Source organism: Schistocerca piceifrons, chromosome X, assembly GCF_021461385.2.
Source record: "Schistocerca piceifrons isolate TAMUIC-IGC-003096 chromosome X, iqSchPice1.1, whole genome shotgun sequence".
Classification (NCBI taxonomy): domain Eukaryota; kingdom Metazoa; phylum Arthropoda; class Insecta; order Orthoptera; family Acrididae; genus Schistocerca; species Schistocerca piceifrons.
The window spans coordinates 721426012-721444051 of record NC_060149.1 but is presented as its reverse complement, the minus strand read 5'-3'; the positions used below and the strand labels follow the sequence as shown (position 1 = coordinate 721444051).

Genomic DNA, 18040 nt, shown 5'->3' with positions numbered 1-18040 from the left:
GTTTAAAGCTGTGTTCTGTTGAGAGAAGTACAGTACCTCCCAAAATAAGTCAAGTACCCATAAGGGGAGGAGGAGACGAAATGAAACTTTACGGGTTGAAAGGGTATTTGGTCAATTCACTTTAACGATGAACATGTCAGTACGAGCCCACATATGTAGAGTGGAAATCAATAACGGGCTATGTGCCAAACAGTCAAACAGCTGATTGCGAGTTATCCAGCTATTTTTGTTTTAACAAAAATATTTTAACGAAAAACATCAACAATGTTTTTTATTTGCAGTCTACAGTAAGAGTCACACAACTATTGCAAATTTTTTTAAGTTCCCTTTCTTTTGTCAATGAAAATAAATATTTTATTCTGAAAAGCGCAGAATGTACTAAATGAGACACATATTATAGACAAAGAACGAGGTAAGTGCCAATGAAAGAAATCTCAGCCATCATCAGTTTTTTAATAATAAATATTTTACAGATATATTTTACAGGAACACTATCCCCTGATTATTTTCAATCCTTCTTTTAATTTTGTAGAGGGCAAAACCATTTTAATTGATTAACTTTTCTAAAAATGGTCTGTTAACCACTATCAAACACGGCAGCATCTGTTGGAGATACTTTTTCTTTTCAGCTAGCAATTTGTTTTTAAACTGTTGCGACGGTAAAACAAAATTATTCATGATGTTAGTGGTAACCCCTTTCTTGAAAATTTGTAAGTACTCCAGTTCTCAAGTTCGTTAAACACTGTTCTCGTCTTGACGCCACCATGAGCATTTTTTTTTTTTTTTTCACTTCAACGCAACTACGTTTGAAAATACTTATTTTCGTTGTGTTAATATTTGTATCGGCTGCTTATTTACAATAAGAGTCCTCTGGCTAAAGCATAGTAACCACAAATGGATTGTTAGGCCCGGCTGCTGTGGCCGAGAGGTTCTAGGCGCTTCAGTCCGGAACCGCGCTGCTGCTACGGTCGCAGGTTCGAATCCTGCCTCGGGTATGGATGTGTGTGATGTTCTTAGGTTACTTAGGTTTAAGTAGTTATAAGTCTAGGGGACTGATGACCTCAGATGCTAAGTCCCATAGTGCTAGGAGCCATTTTATTTTACTGTTAGGTGTTGCGTTCTCCGTAAGTGTTACTAGGTCCTTAGGTATTTGATACTCTGACATTCATTGAGCCTCTTACGTTTCTCAGTCTGGGTAAAATGTCTGTCACACGCTGCAAATAGTTACCAAACTTCGTGGGAATTACTCGCTTTAGCCTCACCGGTGGTCCGTTACATACGCCTCATGCTATCTTTCAAGCCTTATATCCTCTACTAGAAATGATCATTGTGCTTAGCCCGCTTTTCAGGTTATTCGCAACAGCACGTAGCTTAGTTTTCCGGGTCTCGCTAAAAAAAAGTACTTAACCAGTTATTGATTTCCACTCTCCATACTACTGCGACACTGCATCGCAGTTCGCCTGGATGCATATTCCGATTCTGTTTGGAAATGTGTAATAAAGCCCCTGTACCCTCTCCTGAGGCAGGCCGGCCCACAGATGTTGTAACTGATCCCTGATATCCAGGACATTGGCAATGGGACGGAGTTGTGGTCCGAGCTGGTCGCACACATGCTCTGTCTGGGATAGATGTGGGGTTTTCGCTGGCCACGGGAGGACCTCAACAGCACGCAGGCGGTTCACTGAGACATGTGCCATATGTGGACGAGTATTTTCCTGTTGAAATGATACTGTCATATGAGAAGTAACAGTTGAGGACACGGGTTGTCCTCGACGTACCAGTGAGCCGTCAGAGTTCCCTCAGTCAGTCCCACCTGTGACCTGATGTCATACTCGATGGCTCCGCACGCCATGACGTCATGAGTAACATCGTTGTGCCTCTCCCAGGTCGCCGCAGTACTCGCGACGATGGTCCTCTGCGATAGTGCAGAACCCCGATTCGTAGATGAACACAATACGACGTCATTCTCAACAGTCAGTGCTTCCCTGTCACAGCTTAACTCCAAACTCAGCCCAGTTTGTTTTGGTTTTAGTGGCCGTCTTCACATCTGAATTCCCCCCAAATTAGGATATTGTACGATTCAACAAGCCAGACTAGTGGAGACCCAGAATGCGTTCCCTTTCAAACTCTGTTAGGTGCTAATAACATTGTCTCACATTAGCACGCGGCATCTCCGTATCATACAGGGATCACTCAACAATTGACGCTATTCACGCTCCTTATATTTCCTACCAGGCCTGATAACAAAACTAAACACGAACAATGCTGATGTGCTCTTTTGTCCATACTACATGTGACATAAATTTCAGCTTTAATTATTTTTCGTAGCCGCTGATGGAGAGTACGTCTAGGAAGTAACAGTACATTCACATCCGAACATGTCATATGGGTACTTAACGCTTTTTTTCTCTTTTGTTTGTAACGTGTGATCACCAAATCATTTAGAGCAATGGATTCAGTTCATTGAAGTGTGCATTGCATTGAGCTGCAATTTCAAGTACACTGAAAAATTTGTTATTGGCGATTACTCGAGACGTATTGCAAAGATGTGTGATCATCTGTTTAATATAAAGCACTCCGTCTTCAGGCCACGAGTGGCCTACCGGGACCATCCGACCGCCGTGTCATCCTCATGGAGTATGCGGATAGGAGGGGCGTGGGGTCAGCACATGCTCTCCCGGTCGTTATGATGGTATTCTTGACCGAAACCGCTACTATTCGCTCGAGTAGTTCCTCAGTTGGCATCACGAGGCTTAGGACACCCCGGAAAATGGCAACAGCGCATGATGGCCTAGATGGTCACCCATCCAAGTGCCGACCACGCCCGACAGCGCTTAACTTCGGTGATCTCACGGGAACCGGTGTAAACCACTGCGGCAAGGCCGTTGCCGATATGCACTAGCTAATGTTGACCACACACTATTCACTCCTGTTGCTGATCAACTAAAGGTGATCGAATCAGTTTGATAAAAGCTCATCAGAACATATTTTTGAAATACGTAGGCAATCAGGTGCAGTGCCTGTAGTTGACACTAGCAGCTGACAATGGTACATGACCACAACTGCATTGAAAAGCTATATAAAGGAAATTATTCTGCCGATCAAGCGAACCATGGCCAATCCTACGCAAAGTAAATGTCAACGGACTCCCCCTCTTTGAGCCAAACATCCGTCTTGAGCATTGAACAAGCAACAGCCCTAGATTCTGTATCCATCCTTTGGTCAAGGCTCCGATACCTCTCCCAGCCTCCTGGTCCGCCCTCGCTCTTTCCTCTCACAGCCCAACAACATCAGCCTCGTCCACTCTCCCACACATACCGATCCATCTATCTGCATTACTCTGTTACCTCCTATTCTTCTAATCCTCCCTCCAACCGTCACATCATTTACTCGGTGTTTCCCTCGAAGGACTTACAAGGCGGCCGGCCGAAGTGGTCGAGCGGTTCTAGGCGCTTCAGTCGGGCATTGATGTGTGTGATGTCCTTAGGTTAGTTAGGATTAAGTAGTTCTAAGTTCTAGGGGACTGATGATCTCAGAAGTTAAGTCCTTTAGTGCTCAGAGCCATTTGAACCAACTTACAAGGCGCACCATCGTCATCATCTAATTAACACTATCCGGCATCACCTTATGTGCTTCTATAGAAAATCACCGAAATACATCATCTTTATTGGCTTTTAACACCCTTTAATCATTCTAATTATAAAAAGACTAAGTTTGTATTTTTAACATCATTTTACTGATGTGGAGCGAATGAAATAATCAGTGAAGGCGAATAATTGTGGACGGGAACAAATTCCATTTCCAAGTAACACTATTTCATTTTAAGTATGATTAAACACACGCCGTCGTTATGTATCTGCAGTTTGAAGAGGCCACAGACGAAACTGGCTAGTTACGCAAAATCAGTTTTGACTTGAAAGTTCAACTTGTTTCAATGAATTAAACTGGATATGGTGGACAGCATGATTTATAATTCCAGAAATAGTAGGCAGTACTCAGTGAGACTGTTCGAAAGAGGTATTGGCAGTCAGTGCCACTCCTGAGAAAGCGCTGTGCAGAGGTCCGGAAGAGTTGTCTGTTAAGCCTAAATCTCAGGCCTGTTGAGTATTTACTCTTCATCGGCCTCGTACTGAACTACGAAGCAGGAAATACCCGTTTTCCCAACAGAATCATTTCAATTTTTTGGGAAATCTTAAGCGACATTTATAACGACTGCTCACTTTTATCTTTCCATTTACATCTTCTGCCGACTATGCATAACTTGTGCACAGTTGTACACTTTTTACTGCTGAAGCGTTTACAAAAGGTATGAACTTTTAATAACTTCAACTAACTCCGATCGCAACTTCCCGTAAACAATATGAAGGCTATCAACTTCCACAAACCGTTACACATTACAACAACCGTTTGACATTCCTAACAAACGCTAACATGCTGGTTCACATCAACTGTTTCAATGACATAATGCGAAAAATTACCCCCAGTGAGGGAACAGATTCCGTAATACCTTATAGATATCAAAGAAGCCCATGAACAGTAAAAAATAGAGTAAATTATTTGACAATCGGAATGCTTGAAATAAAGTTCGCATTGCGGAAGGATCTAGTAATAAATAAAATTCCGATATCGCGCGCTTTCGTTAAGGTGGCATCAGAACGAGGCTACGCCCAATTTACGTATGTTAAACCAGGAACAATGCACAGAAACTCTTAAAAACGAGTGAAAGTCAAACTGAAATACACGTAAGTAATTTGGTTGTTCGTATGAATTAAGTGAACACCAACTTCAAGTTCCACACAATACAGGCGCAGTGGTAGCACACTGGACTCGCATTCGGGAGGACGACGGTTCAATCCCGCGTCCGGCCATCCTGATTTAGGTTTTCTGTGATTTCCCTAAATCGCTCCAGGCAAATTCTGGGATGGTTCCTCTGAAAGGGCACGGCCGACTTCCTTCCCCATCCTTCCCTAATTCGATGAGACCAATGACCTCGCTGTTTGGTCTCTTCCTCCCAAACAACCCAACCCCACACAATACAGCCAGAATTACTTAAACTAGAATCCAGGGAATGAATGAATAACGTGACAAGAAATTGTCCTCAAACTGATAGTGACCTCACAATCAGACCTGTTTGGGGAGACTGTAAGTTCAAGGCAAGTTCATGACCTTGGGGCGTAGACCAGTCTCTCAGGTAGAAGTGTTATCATTAATGTAAGGCATTGGGATGCGGAAAGAAATGAAAAGCATTATAACTAATATATATGTACTCTTCAAATATAGTTTCTTAAATTAATGTTACCTTCTTCTGTACGTAATTCCGACAAAAAGTATTCCCTCAGACTTTCAAGTGCGCAGCGTCAGGTTAACTTTCATCAAATGATGATATGACGTACCGAAAATTAAAGCCATTATAAATTTTATGAAAGCATGGAACTAACTACACTATTATGAACAATGCAACAATAGAGTTATTTTCCGGTCAACACAGATTATCACTCAACGAGTTGACATCTCAACCTTAAGCACAAAAGGTAGTGAAATAGAGCCAAAACACGAATGAGTTAATACGTGACATTATATTAAAGCTAGTTCAAAATTGACAGTGATGAGGGACTAACACTACTTCGTAAGGGGAAAATAAGGATTAAATATTTCCGAATGTGTTAAAGGAACTGAAATAAATTATGAGAAGATTTCATGGAATTCTGAAGTTCGTTATTCCAAGTAATAGAGAACATAGTTTTCTAAAATCCCAAAACGATGTGGTCTAGTGAGAGTCACCACACTCTTCTACGCCGCTGAACATTGTGCCCCAGTTTGGCGAAACAGCCCATATTCGCAAAAGAAATACGTCCATCTAAATACCCGTACCACCATGAGAATGACTGCTAGTGTTATCATATCAACACTATGGAATGACTGCCAGTACTAAGCCAAATTCCATCCTCTCAACTATGACGCATACATGCTCTCTCGAACGAGTACAAAAAGACCATGGATAACAGAAATCTTCCAATAAATCTAGATATCTATGACGCAAACCATAATGGACTCTGCGATAGACGACCACGCAGAATAACAACAAGAGTTCAAGCTTTCTAATGCATGGACTCAAGAATGGACTGGACAACAAAATAACAATATGCCATGTATCACTCCAAAACCACCGGGATTTGACTTTACACGGAAAACGTGGTCATTACTAAGCATAATGAGGACTCAACATGGACACATTACAGTAGAATGCCATACGAGGTCATGCAATGCTAGACCAGAAGACTTCCTGCTGTCAATTCCAAAGTCGAAAATTTACATAAAATGCTCAAGATGCTTGCTTTTAAGATTTTATATTGTATGTGTCATGTTCTACACACTATTTTTTCCAATGTGTCAAAAAGCCATACGATATATGAATAATAAACTTACTACAAGTATGCTTTAATAAGTAATACCCCATGGTGTCACTATCATCGTAGTATTAACAGCTGCTTATTTCCTCTTTATTAAAGCCGACTGCGAATGACACAGACTGCTCTCTTCGATCTCATAACGTAGACCCGCTTTTATGAATGAAATAATTCATTCCAGCATTTCTACCCTACATACCAACAGCAACGTGAAGCTATGTGGTGCACAGAGCGCCACTCAACTCCGTCTCAAGAACTCTCATTACATTCTGCCATTGTCTTTATAGATGAGTAACTTCTCTTGCCTTGGGCACCAAACACTTCACTGCTGTGGCCTAGTAAGGTATTAATAGGGCGAAATGTAAACAGTCCTTTTACAAGAACTTCGATTAATTGCTGCAAGACAGAGCAAGTAATTCAAACTAATCTACGTTACAAATTCTGACACTGTCTTTTCGACTTCTGTTGACAAAATTATGCACCAATAACATGTTTGAAAACTGGTGACGTTGATTAATAATGCCATGGGTTGTTACCAAGAGGCGACGGACACCACACAATCTTGGTAGAATCTTAAACCGGTTAGTGACAGAATTGGTCCCTAGCCATGTTGGTGAAAGTCGTGGATCTCAGAATAATAATTCTTTCAATAATACTCGATTACTGAATTTCAGTTGAAATAATACTGCTTTTTAATTTTAAAACTTTATTGGTTGGGGGAAACCATTGATAATAGGTATGAGTCAGTGGCCTCAATTTCTTGTAAAATTATGGAAGCATTGAACTCTGTTTCAAGATGACGTTTTTAGAGGTCGAATAACTCAATTCACTTCACTCACTCACTCCATTCAGGGCACCGTATTTAACACGTGCATACGAAATATCTCATCGTATCAATGATGAAGATAGGATGTCTTAATTTCTTCACTGTGATGTGATGCCGCATGAAAAGGTTTCATAGCAGACAAGACTTCTGTTGTTTTGAATGAAGTAATTATGTATATGGTCAGATGTCCATCCTCACCTTACTCTCAGACGAGGAATTTTGTTCGTACTATCAGTGAATCTAATAAATTCTGTTCTACATGTTTTCGTGTTTTAAATGTTTAGCTGTCGCGTTGTTGGGCAGTGTGAGGAACCAACGTGGTACTGGCTTGAATAGGTGTGGGAATCTGCCTAAAGTCTCAGCTATCCCAGGCAGCTTAGCAGAACAATTATCGTTAATAGGGTATACCTCCCAATCTTACAAACGATCTCTATACGTGCTACGAGTTCGTACATCACAACAGGGAGTAAGGTAACTTGCGTAGAAATGCTGCCCGCTGTGACGAGATAACAGTGCAGTGTAAGAACCCAGAAAGGGCGCCCTGTTGAGCTGAATAACTTCCAGCGTGATCAGAATGCTGGCTGTGAACCGCACAGGTAAGGTGTAGATGAGTCCTTCAAAATATACGCTAGAGGATATTTTAGATTTCACTATAACGTTTGGACATTACATGTAACCACTTGCGTGGACTTCCGTAGACCATTAATCAATCAGTGCCTCGCTCAGAGCTATCGATTATCTTCCATCGTCTCTCTAGCGTAGTGGCACCAAAAAGCAATTATTGCTGATGAGAGTAGTCTATTTCATCTTCCCACGTGTCATTAACGCTTCCATCCTTCCATTAAAGCGCCATTAATTTCTACCTTTCTAAGCCTGTGGCAACTAACGCACTGATGCATTAAGTTCTTTCATGGGAGAGTGCTGCGCTGTAATAAGATTATCTTTGACTATTGCTGCAACGGTCAGCTATAAAGGAACACGTGGCGTGTCATATTGGTTTCCGGAGTTCGGTGGGGTCGCATTAGCCATCGTGCTATGGACTGGAAGCTACTGCACAAAAAGCTAATTCATTTCGTTCGTTTTGTAGTTTTCAGTCCGCCAAATTATAATGTAATCTCTATTCTGTCGAATTTTCTACAATTTGTTAAATCGAATTTGATTTGTTAAATTTTGGGAATATCTGACGTACAGTGTGAGACAGCGAAAAAAGCATGTGCGTCGACGTGCGTTGGTCTTGCTTACTCTTCTATTCAAGTCACATGATTTACTTTGGACGTACGTAGGCGCTTTATGCCACACTTTTCTTTGTTGGTACTTATTATTATTGGATCAGCCCCTGTGTTGGTAAAAATTACAATTTTTTGCGTATTTTAGTGCTCCAATATGGACCTTTCGTAAATGAAACTTTTCTTGACCTTTTTCCAAGTCTTGTTGTTGTCGTGTGGACCTCATTATTAACTTGAAAATTATCTAATAAATGTCTACGTTTAACGTTTGGCAGCATGTTTTGAAAACATTTAATATTGTTCAAGTGTGCTATAACTTGCCACTGTAAACATCGACTAGACTTCATCCCACCTTTACCACATGGGTTTAAACTCAGCAGAGGAAAGGACATACTTAGGCCTAAAGCTCTAAACCCCACAGAGCTATAATAGCAGCACGTAAAACGACAAAATAGCTGCAATGGTACGTACTACGTTCACTGTCATCACTACTGTATAAATAATGTCTTGCGCCTCACAGCCCTGTGCAGTGGTCACTGAATCATCGATATCGGGCATAGGATCAACGAAAACTAGTTAACTGGTTGAATTAATCACATTCCTTGTCACTTTAGATCGATGGTCACGTCCGGATACCCTGTTATCTAGGCGAACGGCTCATCGAAACATATATCGCGCTACGGACGCAGGTCGTTGGGGGCAGTATTATGCTACGGAAGACACTCACCTGGGCATCCACGGGACCTGTGGTAGAATCGAAGTCGCCGTGGCAGCTGTAGACATTATTGTTGGCTACTAGCATCTCTTCATGATCGATGTCTTCTTCGAGGTTGATGGCATAATCTACAAGGACAATTGTCAGTGTTACAGTGCCAGAATCTTGCCAAAGTCGTTAGAGGAGCGTGATAGTGGACTCACATTAATGATCTGTTCATGAAATTCGTTTGATCTGAACCTCACGGAACTCATACAGGACTCTGTCGGTCACTAGATCCACGCCCACAAACTTACGGTAATTGCGTGATCAGTGCTTAGACATCTGGTGACAGAATCCTTCGGAAGCCTACCAAAAAGTTGTCAAATCCATGCCACACAGAATCGCTCCTTTATTGCGTTCCAAAGATGGACCCAACGGTATTAAGCAGGTAGCCATCGTGATTTGGCACATTAATGTATACATCTCAAAATTACGTTACTTGATGCAAAAACCGTCCATATTACGATTTTTACTGTATGTTAGTGTACTGCGTGCTGAATCAAACAATATGGGTAGAAGCGTCTGTGAGGTGTTTGATCATTTTCCGTGTCAATCTGAATAGTTAAGAAATAAATAATTTGCATTTCAGAATTTTTTATTTTTTTGGGGGGTGGGGGGTGGGGGGGGGGGGAAGCACCCTCTCCTCAGATAAAACTTGCTAATAAAACATGAATATATTATCAGAAAATGGTCGTCTTAGACACGAGGCAAAAGTAATACAGTGACAGAAGCCGTGAATTTGCATTCCAAATGCCGGTATGGTGCAAACGTGTCGCATCCTTGTTTGTAATGTGACGACCGCAATAAAGCGACATACGTTGGGATGACCAGTCGACGCTGTGTGTGTGTGTGTGTGTGTGTGTGTGTGTGGCGCTCACGCGAAACAGGACAGCAGTCAGCAAACGTCCCGCAGGGGATAATTCTCTCCCGTTCCGAGTATCGCATTATGTGAAATCAATTACGTGCTCACCTAATGGCATCAATGTCTGTAGTGGCTGGCCTCTGCACATGCACGCACCGGAATCTGGAATCGATATATATATCAAATATGTGGTGCATCAAATTAAACCAAAACACGAAAGCAGCATTTCCATAGCAATTTAAATTAACTATAACTAAAATAACTATTTTTTGTCAATTTAAAATTAATATTTGTGTGTTATTCCTGCTGCTTCCTGTGCTACTCATCTGATTACAAATAATGATGAATAACCAACCCTGCGAGTACATGTATATGAATATCAGCGTCATTTTTTAAAGTACTGAAGCATGTTAAACGAAAATTTGTTCTTCTTATTTTTTCGAATAACCCATTTGGAAGGTACGATGAATCAACTTTGGCTACTCTTCATTGTATTAGATTTCCTTAGTTTCCAAATTTCCTTCATCCTTTTAGACCGTTGTCCCCTTTCTTCTTGAGTCCACTTTCGTCTAGTTATTTTCTTTCTCTCCCGAATTTCTGCCTTTTGAACTGCCATTCTGAAATGTGTTCTGTTTTCTGTTGTGTCTATTGTAATTCCAGCGTTTTTCATGTCCTTTTCAGTCTCTATGAACCATGCGGGCTTGGTTATGTAGCGATTGAGTAACGTGATTAACCGCTTGGTTAGTCTGTTGTTATCCATTCTGAATATATCTCAGCTGGCCATAGTGGCCGTGCGGTTCTAAGCGCTACAGTCTGGAGCCGAGCGACCGCTACGGTCGCAGGTTCAAATCCTGCCTCGGGCATGGATGTGTGTGATGTCCTTAGGTTAGTTAGGTTTAATTAGTTCTAAGTTCCAGGCGACTGATGACCTCAGACGTTAAGTCGCATAGTGCTCAGAGCCATTTGAACCATTTCAATATATGTCGAAAACACTGTAGTCTTCTCTTCCTTATTACATCTGTTAGTTTTTCAGTTTTCAAGTATAGATCTCTGTTTGGTCTTAACCTGTATTCAACATTATCGTTTCTTTTAGCTCCCAGTATTTTCTTTAAAATTCTACTTTCGACCGTCTCTAGTTTCTCAAGATCTCCATTTCTTGTTAGTTTAAGTGTTTTTGTCGCATACAGAGCTTCAGGTCTGACCAATGTTTGACAGTGTCTTAATTTCGTGTTCCAGGACAAGCATTTTTTGTTATAAACGTTTTTGGTCTTATGAAACATTCTTTCCATTTTGTGCTCTCTAGTTTCTACAGCTGTCTTTTCTTTTGCATTGTATGTAATCCACTCTCGTAGGTATTTAAGGGAATTTGTTTTGTGTATTGTATTGTTGCCAACTGCAATATTTTGAGGAACATCACAGATGTTTGAGATGAACTATGTATTTTCAAAGGATATTTACAGTCCTACTTTGGCTGCTTGATTTTGCAGTTCTCTTATTTGTTCTTTGGCATTATCTAGCGAATCTGCAATCAATACTATTTCATCTACGATGCTAAACAGTCGACAATGTTCTTGCTTGGATTTCTTCCTAGTTGAATCCCTTTAGTATTGATGGCCCTCCTCTATTATCGAACTACCTTCTCTAACACACAATGAAAAGCAGAGGTGACAAACCATCTCCCTGTTGAACACCTGACTTTATTTCAAACGATTTTCAAAGCTCGCTACTAAATTTTAGTTTCGATTTTGTATTTTTCACAGTTGCTTTAATTATTTCAGTTGTTTTAGTATCGACTCCCAATTATTTTAATATATCAAGCAGTGTATTTCTGTCAATTGAATCACAGGCATTTTTAAAATCCACAAAATTACTTACACATTTTATGTTCCTGATGCTCCTCATTTCTATCATGTCCTTTAAGTTTAATATTTGTTCTGCACATGATCTTCCCCTCATAAATCCAGCCTGATGCACTCCTAGCTGTTTGTCGAGTATTTCTTCTGCTCTTTTTAAAAGCGCCTTAGACAAGATCTTATAGGTAACTGGTAAGAGGGAGATTCCCATATAATTGTTGGGGTCTGCTTTCTTCCGTTTTTTATGTAGTGTATGTATTAGTGCAGATGTCCATTCTGGTGGCAAAATGTGTGTTGTCCAGATTTCTTTGAGTATTTCTGATAGACATTGTATCATGTTGTCACTAGAGTACTTCCATAGCTCAGCAGCTATATTATCCTCTCCAGGTGTTTTATTATTTTTAAAGTCTTTTGTGATTTCTTTTATTTGTTCTGTGGTTGGCGCTTTGAGTCCGGGGTGTTGGGTTTACAATATCGAAAATAAATTTTTTTTCGGTGTATAACTGTTGTGTAGTTCTTCAAAGTATTCAGCAAGTATTCTACAGTTCTCTATGCTACTGTATGCAGTTTTCTGCGTTTTTGGGTCAGTGAAAATTAGACTAGGTGGGGTGTATTTCTTTAAGTTACTTTTGGAAGTTTTGTAAAAGTCCCTAGCATTGTTCCGTTTGAAGTTGCAGTCTATTGATGCTAATTGGTCTTTCATGTATTGTACTTTGATCTTTTTAAGGCTTTTTGATGCTTGCTTCTGGGCTCCTTTTAGGGAGTTCCTAATTTTATCATTTTTATTTGCGTTTCATATGTCCCATGTTCGTTGTCGTGTTAGGATTAGTTCGCCACACTCATCATTCCACCAGGCATGAATGAATCTAAACCTGCACTCTTAGTAACTTTTACATTGAGTATCTCTGTAGACTGTCTGCTTATAGCAACATGGTCAAGCTGTTTCTCCCCACAGACTGAATTCGGAGATACCCATGTCTTTTGTTTCCTACGGAGTTTTTTGAAAAATGTAGGGTTTAGAACTATGTCATGTTCTCTGCATAAGCAAATAAGTCTTTCTGCATTTGCATTGGTTCTTTTATTTGCCTACTATGGATCGGTGATGACGTTCTTTGGAAATTTGAGCATTAAAGTCTTCCAGCAATATTATTGTGTTTTTGTATGAAATCTGGTCTAAGGTGTTTCCAGTTCCTGCCAGAAAAATTCGGTTTTTCTCATTTGTTGGTGCATGTGTATTTACAATGGTATAGAGTTTGTTTACTGATATGAATGTTAATGTTGAAAGTCTTTCATTGATAGATTTCAATTCTACTATCGAGTTTAATATATTTTTGTTTACAATGAATCCTGTTCCAAATTGGGGTACATTCTCCATAACTCTTTTTCCCTTTGACGATTCTGAATCCCTCTGAATCAAATGAATCTTCATCAGTATACCTTGTTTCTTGGAGTGCTGTTATCATTATATTTTTCTGTTTTATAAAATTTATTAACGTATAAGTTTTCCTGTTTTTAGAAGGGAGTTCACGTTGAAAGCTATCAAATAGTTTATATTTTTGTGATTAGTTTTATTTGTTGCTTTTTAAGGCAGGTTTCAGAATGCTCCGACCCATCCCTCGCACATTGCTGTAGACCCCCCAAAATCCGAAAGCCTACTTTTAATTTCCTTAGAAATTGGAGATTGGTTACTCCCTGGGTTAAAATCTGTTACAGGGTGCGTATCCACTGTTGATTGTTTGTTGGGTTAGGGAAGCAAATCCCCTAAGGATTCTACTCGAGGTTGTTAGCTCCGAGGAACGGTTTTCAGCCTCAACAGTGGTGGACAGTCTCTGACCACTTAGCCACTTGTTTCAGGACGAATGCCAAGTGGAATTTTTTTTCTTTGGTTGCCTCTTTCACTAGCTCCGCCGTACCGAGAACTATTCCCTCCACCTTCACTACCGTTGAGGTCTTCACTGTAGTCCGAACAAGTAGCACTTACGAAGTACTATCACCGGGCCAGGTGAACATTGGTTTTTTAACGAGGTTGTTACTCCTCCCCCTCCTCCTTCCTCACGTCTTGTATGGTGAGGCCCCGGGCTTGGGACCGGCGCAGGGGAAAATTTGTTCAATATCAATATGAGGCAAGGGTACAATATAAACCACAAACAACGTTATGTGAGTGTCCTGTAATAAAAGTGAAAAGTAAATGACAAACGTGACAACCACAACTTAGTATCGAAGGAAGTCAAGTGCATAGGTAAACTGATTCGGAATCAAATCTTTCAGCCATGTAAATGAAAGTATAGAGGACTACTAGCTATTACCCTGCTATTAAAAGCCGGCCGAAGTGGCCGTGCGGTTAAAGGCGCTGCAGTCTGGAACCACGAGACCGCTACGGTCGCAGGTTCGAATCCTGCCTCGGGCATGGATGTTTGTGATGTCCTTAGGTTAGTTAGGTTTAACTAGTTCTACGTTCTAGGGGACTAATGACCTCAGCAGTTGAGTCCCATAGTGCTCAGAGTCATTTGAACTATTTTTTTTTCTATTAAAAAAAATTAATTATCGGAATTTTCCGCAAAGAGAAAGGAAGGTAAATATTCTTATCACTAGAGCGGGAACCGGTGTTCTAGACGGGATGTCAAGATTCCACGCAATGTGTCATTAAGTGAACTCTATCGAGACGGTAGATGATGGGACATTAGACGAATTGCCATTATAGTAATGTCTTGTCATTCCCTTGAGTTCAACATCTTGCTCGTCATGGGGGATTCTGACTCAACTTTTCAAGTGGAAGCAGGGGAGGGAATGAAGACGGAAACGGGGAATAGTAGCATGTTCACCTGTCTCGAGTCGGTTTTGTGAATGAACAGAAGTCTGGTTACCGAACGCGTGAAATTATGTTTATATCAAAAAATATTTTGAAACGGGGACCAACCGTATAAAGTGCTTTCCCCAGGTCACTTCAGGCAAATGTCGGGATAGTTCCTTCATCAACGCCACGGCCGCCCATCTGTCCCAGCCTCTCAATGCATTCTCATATATTCTCTGTGTATGTATATTTTTGAGCTATTTATTTCCGTTGTATTATGATGACCAATTTCGCCCCCGGTAGCTGAATGGTCAGCGTGACGGATTGTCAATCCTCTGGGCCCCGATTAGATTCCCGGCGCGGTCGGGGAATTTTCTCCACCCAGGGACTGAGTGTTGTGCTGTCCTCATCATCATCCTATCATTCTCATCGACTACAGGTCGCCGAAGTGGGGTCAAACTGATAGACCGGGACCCGGCGAACGGTTTGCCCGACGGGGGACCCTAGCCATACGAATAAGTAAAAAAATGATGACAAATCCTATATCATTATAAGACGATTCCCAGATTAATCAATAAATAAATAAACATGGGTGTCAGTTCTTTGTTTTCAGTAATTTAGACGAACTGCCAGCACCGCGTTGAAATTTCTGCCTGCGAACTCTGTTGTCTTCATAAACGTTAAGAGGAAAAATACTAGGCTTTAGATGCCCTCATCTGAGTTGTATAGTCTTAAGATTTTCCCTTAAAAAATGTCTTTTGTAACTCTCGAAAGAAAAACGACAAGTTATCGTCGTCGTTGTCGTTGTGGTTCGGCGTTAACTAACATTGCGTGTCTCCACAACGAACATCACAGAAAACTTTACTTTTGATGACAAGTGAAGTAAGATATTTTTGATTTCGATGATGACTAACATGACGTGTCTCCAAGAGAAACGTTTTGCAAAATTTTACTTTAGATGGGAGGGACAAATACGATCGATGTCATTATTTTATTGTATAATGTCCCAACTAACTGTGTCTAATGATTTATACGTAAGAATACATCCGCATTGGGGACTTACTGGATAATTTTAAAAGTAACTTTGAATCTATATCATCTGTATACTCCCCATAATTCATTTAGGGAATCCACTGAAACTGTGTTTGAACTCTGGTCCTCCCTAATTCGAGCTCAGAGTTTTAATCACGACAGTCCGCAATCAGTGAAACATAATATTCATTATACAACAGCGCTCCACCTCAGTACTATCATAAATCCAAGATAATGATGAATTTCAGACAAAAATACATTTTTAATAGTTATTCGCATTGAGTATTTTTGTAATGCGCAGTGAAATTTGAGCGTCGATGTATGTGAGATTTGGCTGCCTGGGCGACAGCTCACTCCGCGGTAATTCAAACACTGTGTCACGCGAGGCATGGGAAAGCTGCGCAGTCGATACCACCCGGCGTTATGTTTCATTATTAACTAGCACGCTGTTCACTGATTTACACAAATTCTAAAGTTAACAAGTTTGACAACCACATGTTTATTTTATTACGTCCCACTTATTTAAAATGAATAGTCAGACTTGATTCCGCGTGATCTCTGTAACGCTTTCGTACCTTCGAACCAACTTCCATAACCTTAAAAATCATCTCACTTAACTTTAATACTGAAATCAGAACGAAAGTACTGTACATATAATTTCCGCGAATGCGGCAGAGTAACGTCATCGACATTCGCCGATAATTCGACGGATAACCATCCCGTCAATTCCAAGCCATAAATGAAACGAGAGATCGTTTCATTGGCGCCTTCTAATTCATAGGGTATTTATTCGTCGAATTAACGAATATTTTCAACGAAATTAGCTAGTTGCATTCCCGTAAGTTATTTGAACACTTGATAAGCCGGGAGATGCTCCAGTTTCACAGTAGAATTTTATTCAGAAGTGTAACATTACGTGGCCACTACCAGCATGTGCGAACCTTTTATTTGTTAGGTCGACGCATAAATTCGAATCCTTTTTCCATGAGATTAATAAACACAACAAATACACACAACAGAGACTTTTGTCATCAACAATACAATCTCCTTCACCATCTACAACAGTTTACCAATGCTGGGACAACTTTCCGTCTCTGCGACTGCAGAAATCACGCGGTTTTGAGGCGACGAACTCGTCGAGCCATGTTCGGTACGTATTTTCATCCGGAAACGAAGTCGCTTGATGGATGTTCGATAGAGAGGGAGAAAGGTGAAAATCTGAGGGCGTAACATCATGTGAATACTGTGGGTGTGGAATGACTTCCCAACCCAACTCCTGTATAGTGTTTTTTTCTGAGTCTAATGGAATGCGGGCAGTTGTTATCCTGGAGTAGCATAATTCCACGCAGTCTTCCTAGTCGCTATTCTTGGACTGCATCTGCGAGACATCTCAGTTGACAATTCTCGAGTACACTGTCATTTCTTATATATTTTTATTTACACGTCAAGCTCCGTAGGACCAAATTGAGGAGCAAATCTCTAAGGTCATGGAAAGTGTAAGTACATGAAATTACAAAAAAATGGTTCAAATGGCTCTGAGCACTATGGGACTTAACTTCTGAGGTCATCAGTCCCCTAGAACTTAGAACTACTTAAACCTAACTAACCTAAGGACACCACACACATCCATGCCCGAGGCAGGATTCGAACCTACGACCGTAGCGGTCGCGCGGTTCCAAACTGTAGCGCCTAGAACCGCACGGCCACCCCGGCCGGCCATGAAATTACAACATAAAAGAAATAACAGATAAAAATAAATGTTTATGAACCCGAAAAAAGTCAGTGCATAAGTTTAAGTAAACGCAGTCAACAATACAACGAGCATCAGGTTCATTTTTCAAGGAACTCCTCGACAGAATAGAAGGAGTGACCCATGAGGAAACTCTTCAGTTTCGATTTGAAAGCGCAAGAATTACTGCTAAGATTTTTGAATTCGAGTGGTAGCTTTTTTAAAAATGAATGCTGCAGTATACTGCACGCCTTTCTGCACAGGAGTTAAAGAAGTCCAAACCAAATTCAGGTTTGATTTCTGGCGAGTATTATCTGAGTGAAAGCTGCTTATCGTTCGGAATAAGCTAATAATATTGTTAACGAGAAATGGCAGTAAGGAATATATACATTGAGAGGCCAGTGTCAAAATAACCAGAGACGTGAACAGGGGTTGACAAGAGGTTTGTGAACCTACACTACTTACTGCCCGTATCACCAGTTTCTGAGCCAAAAATATCCTGTTTAGAATGGGAAGGGTTACCTCAAAATATAATTCCATACGACATAAGTGAATGA

The 18040-nt window shown here is 40.7% G+C and overlaps 1 protein-coding gene and 1 pseudogene across 1 annotated transcript in view; both read right to left on the bottom strand.

Annotated features, from left to right (window-relative positions):
* The window catches only part of LOC124722674 (protein tipE), a 512209-nt gene that overhangs the window by 396974 nt on the left and 97195 nt on the right, over positions 1-18040 (bottom strand). The gene's annotated exons all lie outside the window — the stretch shown is intronic.
* LOC124723834 lies at positions 2772-2890 on the bottom strand (annotated as a pseudogene).